The sequence below is a fragment of the Nelumbo nucifera genome, chromosome 3 (genome assembly GCF_055504915.1).
Source record: "Nelumbo nucifera cultivar China Antique chromosome 3, China Antique-T2T, whole genome shotgun sequence".
Lineage (NCBI taxonomy): Eukaryota > Viridiplantae > Streptophyta > Magnoliopsida > Proteales > Nelumbonaceae > Nelumbo > Nelumbo nucifera.
Window position 1 is genome coordinate 84681094 of NC_142651.1, and position 12605 is coordinate 84693698.

At 45.6% G+C, this 12605-nt stretch overlaps 1 non-coding gene across 1 annotated transcript; it reads right to left on the reverse strand.

The window, feature by feature from the left end:
• Positions 1 to 10002: 10002 nt before the first annotated feature.
• LOC148801557 (small nucleolar RNA R71) lies at positions 10003 to 10109 on the reverse strand. The gene has a single exon (XR_016084870.1). It is a non-coding gene; the product is annotated as a small nucleolar RNA R71 (small nucleolar RNA).
• Between the last annotated feature and the right edge of the window lie 2496 nt (positions 10110 to 12605).

Consider the following 12605-nt stretch of genomic DNA (forward strand, 5'->3'; position numbering starts at 1 on the left):
CACTATGAAGGGCCTATCTTCCGAGACGGCGGACCAGGCAGAGGAAGAGGAGCCTGACTCTCTGGAGGGCGAGGATGAGGAGGTAGATCCCTAAGGCTTCGGCGGCGTTTGATCATCTGTCTAGACTTCTGGTGTCTCTCGGGTGCCATAAACCCGGTATTGAAAAGATCTTTTATTGGGCGGTTGTGCCCTTTTACCTTCTGTCAGGCTTTCTTGAGCTTTTTAGCTCGGTTATTGCTTTGTCATTTGCTATTTTTCTTTTTTCTTTTTGAAACAGTAATGAAATTTCCTCTTTTGCCAAAATGATCTCATTGCTTCAAGTTACTTAAAGCTACTTACCCGAAGTAGGGCCTTTCGGCAATTGTCGTCCCGAGCCATATTTTGATGTTTTAAGGCATCCCCAGGGTGCCATGCGTGCCCAAGCTATGTGTTTATCGTTTGTTCCTTAGTTCAACCGACGCACTGAGACGAGCCATGCTTCATAGGATTCGAACCTGAGCTGCTTATGCCTCTGCCATTTCATACATTGCTTATACCACCGAAGCGGCCAAGTCTTTCTTGATGCCGAGGTTTTGGTTAGCTCGGCGCTTTAGCTCTTAGGCTGAGGGGGTGGCTTGTAGTCAGTCCTTGGAAATTTACCCATGTCGCAGAGGCGACTGGGTCTTATTGCGCCGAGATCATGTTAGCTCAGCATTTTGGCCCTTAGGCTCTGGGAGTGACTCGTGGTCTACTCAGTTGTTACAGGTAATATTGTCTTAAGTTGACAATATTCCATGCCCGAGGTACTTGTTTTCCTTTGAGGGTCTCGAGCTCATATGTTCCTTCCCCGAGAACTCATTTCACTCGGTAAGGCCCTTCCCAATTCAGTCCGAGCTTGCCAATGCCAGGTTCAGGTACCATAACTTTCCGAAGGACCAGGTCGCCAACGCGGAGGTTCCGCTTTTTTACCCTGGCATTATAGTACCGGGCTATTCTTTGTTGGTAAGCTGCAATCCTGATATATGCAAGGTCCCTTACTTCGTCAAGTAGGTCGAGGTTGGTACGTAGCTCGTCTTCATTTGCCTTGTCATCGTATGCTTCCAGTCGTAACGAGGGAATCTCAATCTCAACTGGGATGACTTCTTCGATGCCATAGGTGATGTTGAAGGAAGTTTCTCCTGTGGCGGTCTTTTCTGTAGTTCGGTAGGCCCATAAAACGCAGGGTAGTTCATCTGCCCACAGTCCTTTAGCTCGATCTAGGCGTGCGTTCAGTCCGCGAAGAATAACTCTGTTCGTAACCTCTACTTGACCCTTCGCTCGAGGGTGTGCAACCAAAGTGAAATTATGTCGTATCCCCATATCTTGGCACCAGTTCTGGAATTTTATGTCCTCACTGCTTGCCGTTGTCAGAGATTAGCACCCGAGGTAAACCAAAGCGGCACACTATGTTCTTCCAAAAGAAGTTCTGGATGTTTCGGGCTGTAATCATTACAAGAGGTTCAGCTTCTACCCACTTGGTGAAATAATTTACCGCTACCACTAAGAACTTCCTCTAACCTGTCGCTGGTGGGAACGACCCAAGTATGTCGATACCCCATTGTGCGAAAGGTCACGGGCTGGTGAGGTATTTGAGGTCGGTAGCGGGCTGATGATGGATGTTGGTGTGCTTCTGGCACTTGTTGCATTTTCTGACGATTTCGGTGGCGTCTGCTTTCATTGTTGGCCAGTAGTACCCATTTTGTAGTGCTTTTTGGGCGAGAGCCCTACCCCCCAAGTGTCCGCTGCACAGGCCTTCATAAGTGTCGCAGAGTACAAGCTCGACTTCGAAAGATCACAGGCAGTGCAAGTAGGGGAGCGTGTAGGATCTTCGGCACAGTCGTTCGTCTATTATTACGTATTTGGCCGCCTAACGCTCTACCCTTTTGGCGGCATTGCGGTCCGCAGGGAGGGTCCCGTGTAGCAGGAAGCTCGCGAGCGGATCGATCCAGCTCGGCTCTGCTTGAACGACAGAAGCGACCTCCTCTGCCCCCCCAAGAATGCTAGGCCGAGGCAAGTCCTCTATGTACACGGTCCTCATGGTGTTATCACTGGTGCTGGCTAACCGAGACAGAGCATCGGCCTTAGCGTTCTCCGACCTTGGGATTTTCCTAATGAAGTATGACTGGAAATTGAGCAGGGCCTCCTGTACTTTGGCTAAGTAAGCAATCATGGTCAGTTCATGAGCTTCATATTCTCCTGTGACCTGATTGACCACGAGTTGGGAGTCGCTGCAGATGATAATGTGCTTGACTTTCATTTCTTTGGCTAGAGCTAGCCCAACTATCAACGCTTCGTACTCTGCTTCATTGTTGGATGCCGCAAACTCGAAGCGTAGTGCATACTCCAACTTTGTGTCGCTTGGGCCATGCAGGACTATTCTAGCCCCGCTGCCCTGCTGGTTCGAGGAGCCATCTACGTGAAGGATCCAGGGCTCTTCATCCCTGTTCGCGCTCGGCCTATCTAGGAGAGATGCCACACTGGTTGCAACTTTACGATGCTCAGACTCGATTGGCCTGGGAGCTTCGGGCTCGCCCGAGCTGGGGGCCTCGGGCTCAACCAGCCTGGGGACTTCGGAGCCAAAAGTGCATTATGCAACAAAATCCGCTAAGGCATGTGCTTTGATATCAGTTCATGACTTATATTGAAGATCATACTTGCTGAGCTCAACAGACCACTTCGTCAGTCGATCGGAGACCTCGGGCTTGAGTAAGACTTGCCTCAGAGGTTTGTTGGTGAGGACGACAACAGTATGAGCTTGGAAGTATGGGCGGAGCTTTCAGGCTGCGATAACCAGTGCGTAGGCCAATTTTTCTATCTCTGGATATCTCGCCTCTGCTCCCTGCAATACTTTACTAACATAGTAGAAAGGCCGTTGGACCCGATCTACTTCCTTTATTAGTACCGAGCTGACCACTTCGTCGTTGGCCGAGAGGTACAGCTCTAAAATGTCGCCCCCTTCGGGCTGGGTTAAAATCAACATACTGGCGAGGAATCTTTTGAGCTTGTCAAACACGAGCTGGCAGTCTTGGGTCCATTCGAACCCTTTGCTTTTCATTGCCTTAAAGAAAGGCAGGCAGCGATCTGCCGATTTGGACATGAAGCGGCCCAGAGCAGCTATCCTACCGTTCAACCTCTGAACCTCCTTCACTTTTCGAGGTGGTCTCATATCTAAGATGGTCTTTATCTTGTCCGGGTTGGCCTCGATGCCGCGCCGGTTCACAATATGCCCTAAGAATTTACCCGAAGTGACTCCAAAGACACACTTATTCGGGTTCAACTTCATACTGAATTTACGTAGAATTTCAAAAACTAAGTTCAAGTCTTGTATTAAATCACAAGAAATTCGGGTTTTGACGACCATGTCGTTTACATAACATTCCACCCTTTGGCCAATTAATGGCTCGAACTGTTTATTTACAAGTCTTTTGAAGGTCGCCTCGGCATTTTTTAACCCGAAGGGCATGACCTTGTAATAGTACAGGTCGAGCTCAGTTATGAAGGTAGTCTTCTCCTCGTCTGCTGAGTCCATCCTGATTTGGTTGTAGCTCGAGTAGGCATCTAGAAAGCTCAACAAATTATGCCCCGAGGTCACGTCCACTAGGCGGTCAATCCTGGGGAGTGGGAAGCAGTCCTTTGGGCAAGCTCGGTTCAGGTCGGTGTAGTCGACACACATGCGCCATTTACCGTTAGCCTTTTCACTAGAACGGGGTTGGCCACCAAACTCGGGTAATGGACTTCCCTGATAAAATCGGCTACAAGGAGCTTCCCAACCTCCTCGTCAATTGCCCTCCACAACTCTGGGGCTAAGTTGCGTTTCTTTTGCTTAACGGGCCTAACTACAGGATCAGTGTTAAGCTTATGAGTTATAATGTCGGGGTCTATGCCAGGAATTTCTGCCACGGACCAAGCAAAAACATCTAAATTCTTAAGTAAAAAGCATACCAGTTCGGACCGCAGGGGCTCCTCAACGGAAGCGCCGATCTGAAGCATTCGGGTAGGGTCTTCTGCCGAGGTCAGAATGGAGACAATCTCCTCCATGGGTGCAGCTCGCTCCTCGCTCTGCTCCGTAGGCCACTCCAGCTCGAGGTCGTTGGCCACCTTAGCTTTTCCCTTGAGGGCGGCAACATAGCACCTGCGGGACTCAAGCTAGTCACACCGCGCTACCCTGATACCGAAGTCTGTGGGGAACTTCATGGCCAAGTAGTAGGTGGACACCACAACCCATAAAGCATGGGTAATCGGCCGACCTACTATGGCGTTGTATGGGGAGGGGGTCGCGACCACCAAGAAGTCATGGTTGAGCCTTACAATGCTAGGCCAGGTGCCGACTTCCACAGGTACTGTTAGTCTCCCTAGGGGCCGAACTTCCTCTCCGTTGAAGCCAGCCAAGGGAGTGTTTGCGGGCTTTAGGTCGCTCTCTGGAAGTTGGAGTTTGTCGAAAGCCGCTTTGAAGAGGATATCTTCCGAACTGCCTGAATCAACGAGGACCTGCTTGACTTCGAAGTCGTTGACCCTCATCTTTATGACGAGTGCATCATCGTGGGGGTAGTGGACCCCGCGTGCATCATCCTCGGTGAAGAAAATGGGGTCCTTTGTTCTTGGCCACTTTGGAGGGTTCTGCTCTTCCCTGCCGGATTCGCGAGCTGATGCGCGATTTGCTGTTGAAGTGCAACCCGCCACAATCGACCCTCCGACTATGACGTGGATGATCCCCCAAACTGGTCTCTCTTTGGGGGGCTGCTTTTGCGGTTGCTCCGCTTGCCGGCTGGATTCGGGGGCGTCTCTGCCTTGCTCCCCCTGTCAACCTGCTTTATTATTACTACTATTCTGTACAAAATTCCTTAAATATCCGTGACAAATAAGCTCTTCTATCTCATCGCGGAGGTTTTTACAACTTTCGGTACTATGACCGTCGTCTTTATGAAAGCTATAGTACAAATTTTTATTCTAGGTGTTGGGGTCGGCCTTCAACCGAGGCGGCCACTTAACATATGGGGCGTCCTTGATCACCATGAGGATCTCGACCCGTTTGGTGTTGAGGGGTATATAGTCCCTTTCTGCTGTTGGGGCCCGGGAGGGCTGGACTGGCCTTGCCCCCCGAGCTACATCCTTCTTCCTGCTGTCACTTTGGAACAGGGGCTCCGACTCCCTCTTTCTTTTTTCGGGGGCCTGCTCGCCCCTTTGGTTGACAACCACGTGCCACTTGAACTCCTTATGAGTGATACCTCGCTTGGCTGCCGTGATCTGCAAACAAGCGTCATTGAACCGCTTGATGTAGCTCCGGATGGACTCCCCTTCTTTCTACATTATGCTGAGGAGGCTCTCTTGGGTTCGCGGGCACCTCTTGCTGGTGATGAAGTGAGAAGTGAAAATTTGCACGAACTGCGCCCAATTTCTTACCGAGCCAGGTGCGAGGTTTCGGTACTAGGTGCGGGTGACTCCCTTGAAGGTGGTGGAGAAGGCCACGCACATGTAGGACTCGCTGGCTCTGGCCAGATGCATCTGGGACTGGAAGGCATCCACATGGTCGTTTGGATCGAAAGACCCATCATACTTATCCAGAGGAGGGAGCTTGAAGTCCCTTGGCATGGGGACAACAAGGAGTTTAGGTGATAGCAGAGAAGAAACTGAGAGGAGGGGGATAACTTTTACTTCGCCAGAGCATACCTCCTCTTTCCCTTTGAGCTCGGGAGAGGCTCTGGACGCGGTACGGCGGGCTCGCCGGCGTCTTCGCTGCTGCTACTTTGTCGGTTCGGCGTTGGCGCTTGATTCTTTAGTGTCTCCGAGCTTGATGGGCTCAGACTGCTAGTGATGACTTTGAAATGAAGGACCCTGTTTGAAGTTCGTGGCCAAGACCTCGAACGGGTTCTCTGTGAGCGGGAGCTCGAACTGTGAGGGTTGTGGCGACGCAGGCTGAGTGGGCTAGGAGGCCCCGGTCCTGCCCATAGGTTGGGAGGCAGGGGTTGTCGGGCTTTCCTTCTTGCTGCGGGAAGAGGCTTGGCTCCTGGCAGGGTCTTGGACCTGGGACGCCTCTCCCCTGCGAGGTCGCTCACCTCGGCGGGATGGCTTGGCTTTCTTTGCGGCTGGGTGTCGGGGAGGAAGCGGCTGTTGGGCCTGAGGTAGCGAAGGAAATTGCTACTGGTACTGGTACTAGGAGACCTGGTGCAGCACTTGCTACTAGTAAAGCTGAAACTGTTGAAACTGTTGCATTTGAGCCTACATGGCCCGCATTCATTACACTAAGTCCTCCAGTTGGTTCGGGTTGGCCGTTAAGGGCACAACCGAGGGTTCGGCGAAGGTTGCTCCGGCTGTAGTTGGAAGTGGAGCAACAATGGATGCCCTTGCAAGAGGCACGTTCAAACTAGGAACTCCGTCCGCTGAGAGGGGAACAGTAATCTGTTCGATACAGATAGTAGGAGACTGGGGCTGTTCCCCAGTGGCGTTCTGGCTGGCGCCACGTCCGACATTACTGGAAGAAGCCATGAAGAATGCTAAGTTTTTTGGGAGAAAGAACTTGTGAAAGCTCAGAGGAAGGCTTTTGGAAGCGTTTCCCACAGACGACACCAAATGATGCGGCACGATCTAAGCACTCCTAGCTGACTGTTGACTGGCTCCTTGATGGCAGCGGACGACACTTGAGAAGATGGAAAAGAAGGATTCCCAGGGATTTACCCAGTGGGAATACTCCGAAGCTTAAGTCAGAACGTTGGGGAAGGAGAAAAAAGAGTGCAAAAGCTAAGAGTATAGGTTGCGCTTTATCACTATGCTCGAGAGATTAACTCGCGAGAAAATATAGACTCTGGTTGAGAGTGCGGAAATATTCAAAAGTATGAAGATTCCTTTTCTCCTCTGCCTCAAGGGCTTTTATAGGGACATTCTTGTCAAATCGGGCGTAACCACCACTGGACCCCTACCACAGTCGTTACCTGCCAGGGCTGCGTAGGTGGTCGTTGCAACGTACCCCTTGCTCGGATGGGTGACACATCTTAAAGGGGCAAGCATGCTTCCGCCTATTGAGAGACGTGGGTGTAGACTTTTGAAAGGACAGGGACTGCACCGTCAGTCAAGGGATGTGGCGCAGTCCGATTGGTATGGTCTGTCAGACGGAAGCTTCCTGAGAAACGTTCACCCTGCTCACTCGTGAGCTACTTTGTAGCGAGCTTAGGAATACTTCAGGGTTACCCTTATTAGAGTTGGTCTCTAGGATGACTTATCTACTTAGGGGCTAGAGCGAGCTGGTTTCCCTAGCTCACAAGCTGAAGTAGCCTCGGAATATCCCCTTCGGGGTAGCTCGGGGAACCCAGAGCTCGTGTTGTAGCGAGCTCCTCCTTTAGTGAGCTATGATATAGCGAGATGCTCTATAGGCTCGTTACTTAGTCGTTGCCAGGCTACGATGCTAAGCTATTGCCCGTGCTGAGTCAGGTCCACATGTCATCATTTCATAGGTCAGGTCAAATCATCCTCCATCAATTGCCCCCACTCCTTGGTTTGGAATGACTGGTTGACATGGGCCCACCACAAGGCACTGGCTAACATGATGGGTCGGGCTTGCATAGAAGGAACATGTTGGGTAGGATGACAAGGTTGGGTATGGGCCAATTTGTTGACGAAATTCAAGGACTTGATCAAGTCTTTGGGCCATCCCATTAATCTTATCTAGTTGTTGAGACACATGGTTCAAATCTATCTACGGCTCAGGTTGGAAGTAGTTTCTCATTCCACAAACTCCGGCCATTGATTCATTTTATCTTATTTTATTTTAACCCCCCGATGAGAATAAAAATTATCATATTTTTATCCCTAAATATTCAGTCTTTTATACTTAATTAGTACTTAATTGGACTCATTATGCTTGTATTTCGATTCAGGACATGAAAGAAGGCGTTAGGAGAAAAACAAGGCTAATCGGGTAATTTTGCACAGTTTCGGTGCCGCGTAGTAATCTGGGCATAATTCTCCCATCCGGACTCCGATTGAGATGATTCAAGATGAATTGGAAAGATAAGGAAAAAATATACAACTTTCATGTTTTGAGTTTTGATAGGTTCGGACTGCATAAAAGTCAAAATCGGGCCCGAAATCTGAGCAAATTCGTAGGGAAGCCTAGTTCGTAGCAGAAGCCCAGTTCGCAGCAGAAGCCCAATACGAATACAAGAATAAGGAAATTGCAAAGAGTCCTATCAGATTTAATTTTTTGATGTAATTTTAGAAAGATAAAAGAGATTGAGATCACCAGATAGGATAGGATTAGATCTAACTAATCATTAGGAATTAGGACTTTCTATTTTTGAGAAAAAACTCCAAAAAGGAGTTGGAAACAACCCCTCCTCCTAAAGCTATGTAAAGGGGGGAGGGGGGGGGGGCAGACTAGCATCATCAATAAATCAATCAAGGGAGCAAGGAGAAATCCTCAAAGAGAGCTTCAGCTTCCAAGGAAACAGTCAGCAACCCAGGAGGAGAAGAAAGGCGGCGAAGAGGAGAATTGAAGATTCAAGGGTGAGGAGTTCCCCTCAATCAACTTCTATTCAAGAGTTTTTTTCTTCAAACTTTACTCTCTATTATTATTCAATTTCACTTATGTTTAATCTAAATTTTATCATTGAAATGGTTCTTTTCATTAATAATATGAGTAGCTAATTTTCTTGATTTAGGATTCAGATGTAGTCTTTTGATTTGCCTATGATAGATTTTGTTTAATTGATTGGGACATTGATTGTTGGGATTTATCTTTTATCTTAGGGTTTAATGCTAGTAATTAATTGGCCATTAATTACTTGAATTAAGGTATTGTGTGAAGTAGCGAGAGTGGAAGCATAATACTAGTTCATTGAGATAATTGACTTAGGGTATGTGTTGCTTAGAGATAAGAACACTCCTTTGTGATTGTTAAACTGATTTTCATTGATCTTAATGGGTTTATGTTCATTGCCCGTAATCACGAGAGTAGACATGTGGTTAGCATAAACACATGTGTTGTATCTTGAGAGAGAACTTCATATAATTTGGGGAAATCTGATCATAAATTCCTACAACAATAAACCAATCTAAGAAAACATAAGTATGTCATAGGCAATCATTTGATGAAACCCGAATCCTAGGCTTTTTATAATATTTTGAATTAAACCTGTTTACTTGCATTATCATTTCTTTAATTTGGCTTGAGAATTGAATTTCTAATTTCTAAATAATAGAGAAATCTTAAAATTTGGTACTTGACAACACCTTCCCTGTGGGATCGACACTCTATTCACACACTATTACTTGCCCACGATCTGTATACTTGTAGAAATCGTACAATACTGTCAATATCAAAAAATTTTGATACACTCAATTACTTTAGACCTCTTATTCTTTTTTTTATTTAAAAAAAATCTGTCTTTTTGTTTTGCTCATTGCACAACCTTTTAGGTGTTTATGCGAAGCGATCCAAACGCCCGATTAGAAGATCTAGATCTTGAAATTGATCAAAGGTGCAAAGCTTTAACTAAAGCCAAAAAGGAGAGGTTCAGAAAGGAGAAAGAAGACAGGGCTAGGGAGCTGGAAAGTCAGGAAGGAGGAACACAAATTAATCAAGAAGCTTTTGAGGGACTAAGAAAAGAAGAAGAGATGACAAACGACGCTAACAGATCCTTGCGCGAATTTGCCATATGAACTTCGACCATTCAGCCTAGCTTTGAAAGGCCAATGGTTGCAGCTAATAATTTTGAGATCAAACCAGCAATCATTCAGATGGTTCAACAGTCTCAGTTCGGGGGAGGAGTTATGGAAGATGCCAATGCTCATTTGGCAAATTTCTTGGAGATCTGTGATACCTTCAAAATGAATGGTGTTTTTTATGATGCCATTAGACTGAGGCTTTTCCCTTTTTCTCTTAGAGACAAAGCCAAAACATGGTTAATCTCTCAAGCTTCGGGATCAATTACTACATGGGATCAGCTCACAAAGGCATTTCTAGCAAAATACTTCCCACCAGGAAAAACTACTAAATTGCGGCATGGCATCACCAATTTCACTCAGTTTGATGGAGAGACTCTCTATGAAGCATGAGAAAGGTTCAAAGACTTTCAAAGAAAGTGTCCTCATCACGGTATCCCAGATTGGTTGATAGTGCAAACGTTCTATAATGGTCTCTCCCCTCAAATGAGAAGTACTATTGATGCAGCAGCTGGTGGGGCTCTCATGAACAAGAATGCTACAGATGCAAATGTTCTCCTTGAAGAAATGGCAGCTAATAACTACCATTGGTTTGATGAAAGAAGCATTACAAAAAAGGCTGCTGGTGTTTATGATGTGGATGGGTATTCTTTGCTTGCTTCCAAAGTTGATGCGATAGCCAAGACCTTGGAATGAGTGAACATCAATGTTCTCTCCAACCATCCAAAAGTGTGTGAATCTTGTGGGGAAAATCACCATAATTCAGATTGTCATGGGATGGAGCAAGTCCAATTTGTCAATAATCCCAATCGGCAACCAAACAACCCTTACTCGAATTCTTACAACCCTGGATGGAGGAATCACCCCAACTTAGCATGGGGAAATCCAGGAAACCAAGGAGATAACCAAAGGCAACCTTTCCAAAATAACTTTCAAGGAAGGAATCAAAATCGGCCCCAAGCACCACAAGAAAACAGATCCTCCTATGAAACAGCTTTAGAGAAATTCATTGGGTCTACTTCTGAAAGGTTTGAGAAGATGGAAAAACAATATGACAGGTTGGAGGCAAAGATTGATCAAATAGCCAGCCAAAATAGGAACTTAGAGATGCAAATAGGTCAAATGGATAGTTCATTCAATGCAAGAGGTCAAGGTACTTTTCCTAGCAAAACTAAAGTCAATCCCAAGGAGCATTGCAAGGCAATTACTTTGAGAAGTGGCAAACAGCTTGAGGAAGTGAACGTCATTGCCTTAAGAAGTGGAAAGACTATTGGCGAGATCAAGGATGTTGATCAAAAAGTTCAGGTAGCCGATTCACAAATGGAGATCGAAGGGAGTACACCTAAACTAAATTTAGATGCCATTAAACTTCCTCTCCCCTACCCTAAAAATGTTTTGAAAGCTAACTTGGATAAACAATTTGAAAAATTTTTAGAGGTGTTAAAAAAATACATATTAACATTCCTCTTCTTGATGTATTGTTGCAGATGCCAAAATATGCCAAATTCTTGAAAGAGGTGATGTCAAATAAAAGGAAATGGGTGGAATGCGAAATGGTGAAACTAAACGAAGAGTGCTCAACAATTCTCTAAAATAAATTGCCCCCAAAGCTCAAGGACCCAGGGAGTTTTTCTATTCCTTGCACCATATGAGATACTGAGTTTGAGAAAGCTTTATGTGATTTAGGTGCCAGTATAAATCTAATGCCATATTCTATTTTTGAAAAACTTGGATTGCATGAACTAACACCTACTACTATTACCCTGCAATTAGCTGATAGAAGCATTAAATATCCTAGGGGAATAGTAGAAGATGTTTTAGTCAAAGTGGACAATTTTATTATTCCTACTGACTTCATTGTGTTGGATATGGAGGAAGATAGGACAATACCTTTGATTTTAGGGAGACCTTTTCTTGCTACTGATAATGCTTTAATTGACGTACAAAAAGGTCTACTTACTCATAAAATCAATGGTGAAGAAGTAGTATTTAATGTATTTAAAACCATGAAATATCCTAACACAATTGAACATGAAATATATGCAATTGATTGCATTGATATTTGGGCAGCTGAAATTAACGCATCTAAATTAGATAATCCTTTAGAAAACTGCATTCTTAATTCTTGTAGAAGCGTACAGGTCTTGGATGAGGAAGTTAAGGAGGTATTGAACTATTTGGAGGCCGGTCAGGAAGGGTTCAAGTCAAGACAAGGAAAATTTTTACCATTGGATGGACCGACCTCTACCAAGCAATTGCGACCTTCCATTGAAACACCTCCAACTCACACAAAACTCCTCCCATCTATTGTGCAGGCCCCTATTCTGGATTTAAACCCACCCATGATGGATGAGAGGGGAAAACATCGGAAGTTGCAACTACAAGACTTGGAGGATCCAGTTTATGATTAAAAACAGGGAAGTTTGTTTTTCTTTTTTTTTTCTCTCTTCTTGTTATTATAGTTTAGTTATTTCCACTTTTTCTTTTTACCTTACATTGAAGACAATACGTAGACTAAGTGTGTGGGGGGGGGGGGGGGGGAGAGTATAGGATTTTATTTCAGTTCAAAAAAAAAAATCAAAACCTCAACTCTTTTGAAATCAATTGAAACAATGTTCTAGGAAAATTCTTGTGAACCTAGTAATGAGGTGCAATCAAGGAGTACATGACTTATCTGAAGCCATTTCCAGTTAAGCTAGTCCTAAATTCAAGTTTAAGTAAATTGGGTAGTTGTTTTACCATTGCTACAATTGGTAGGTGGAGCATAAAATGTACCTACCAACCAAGTAATTCAATAGTAGGATGGAGCATAAAATGCACCTACTAGCCAGTAAATTCAACAATAGGACGGAGCATAAAATGCACCTACTGGCCAAGTGATCCAAAAGTGAGACGGAGCATAAAATGCACTCACTCCCAATAAAAAGAGAAAA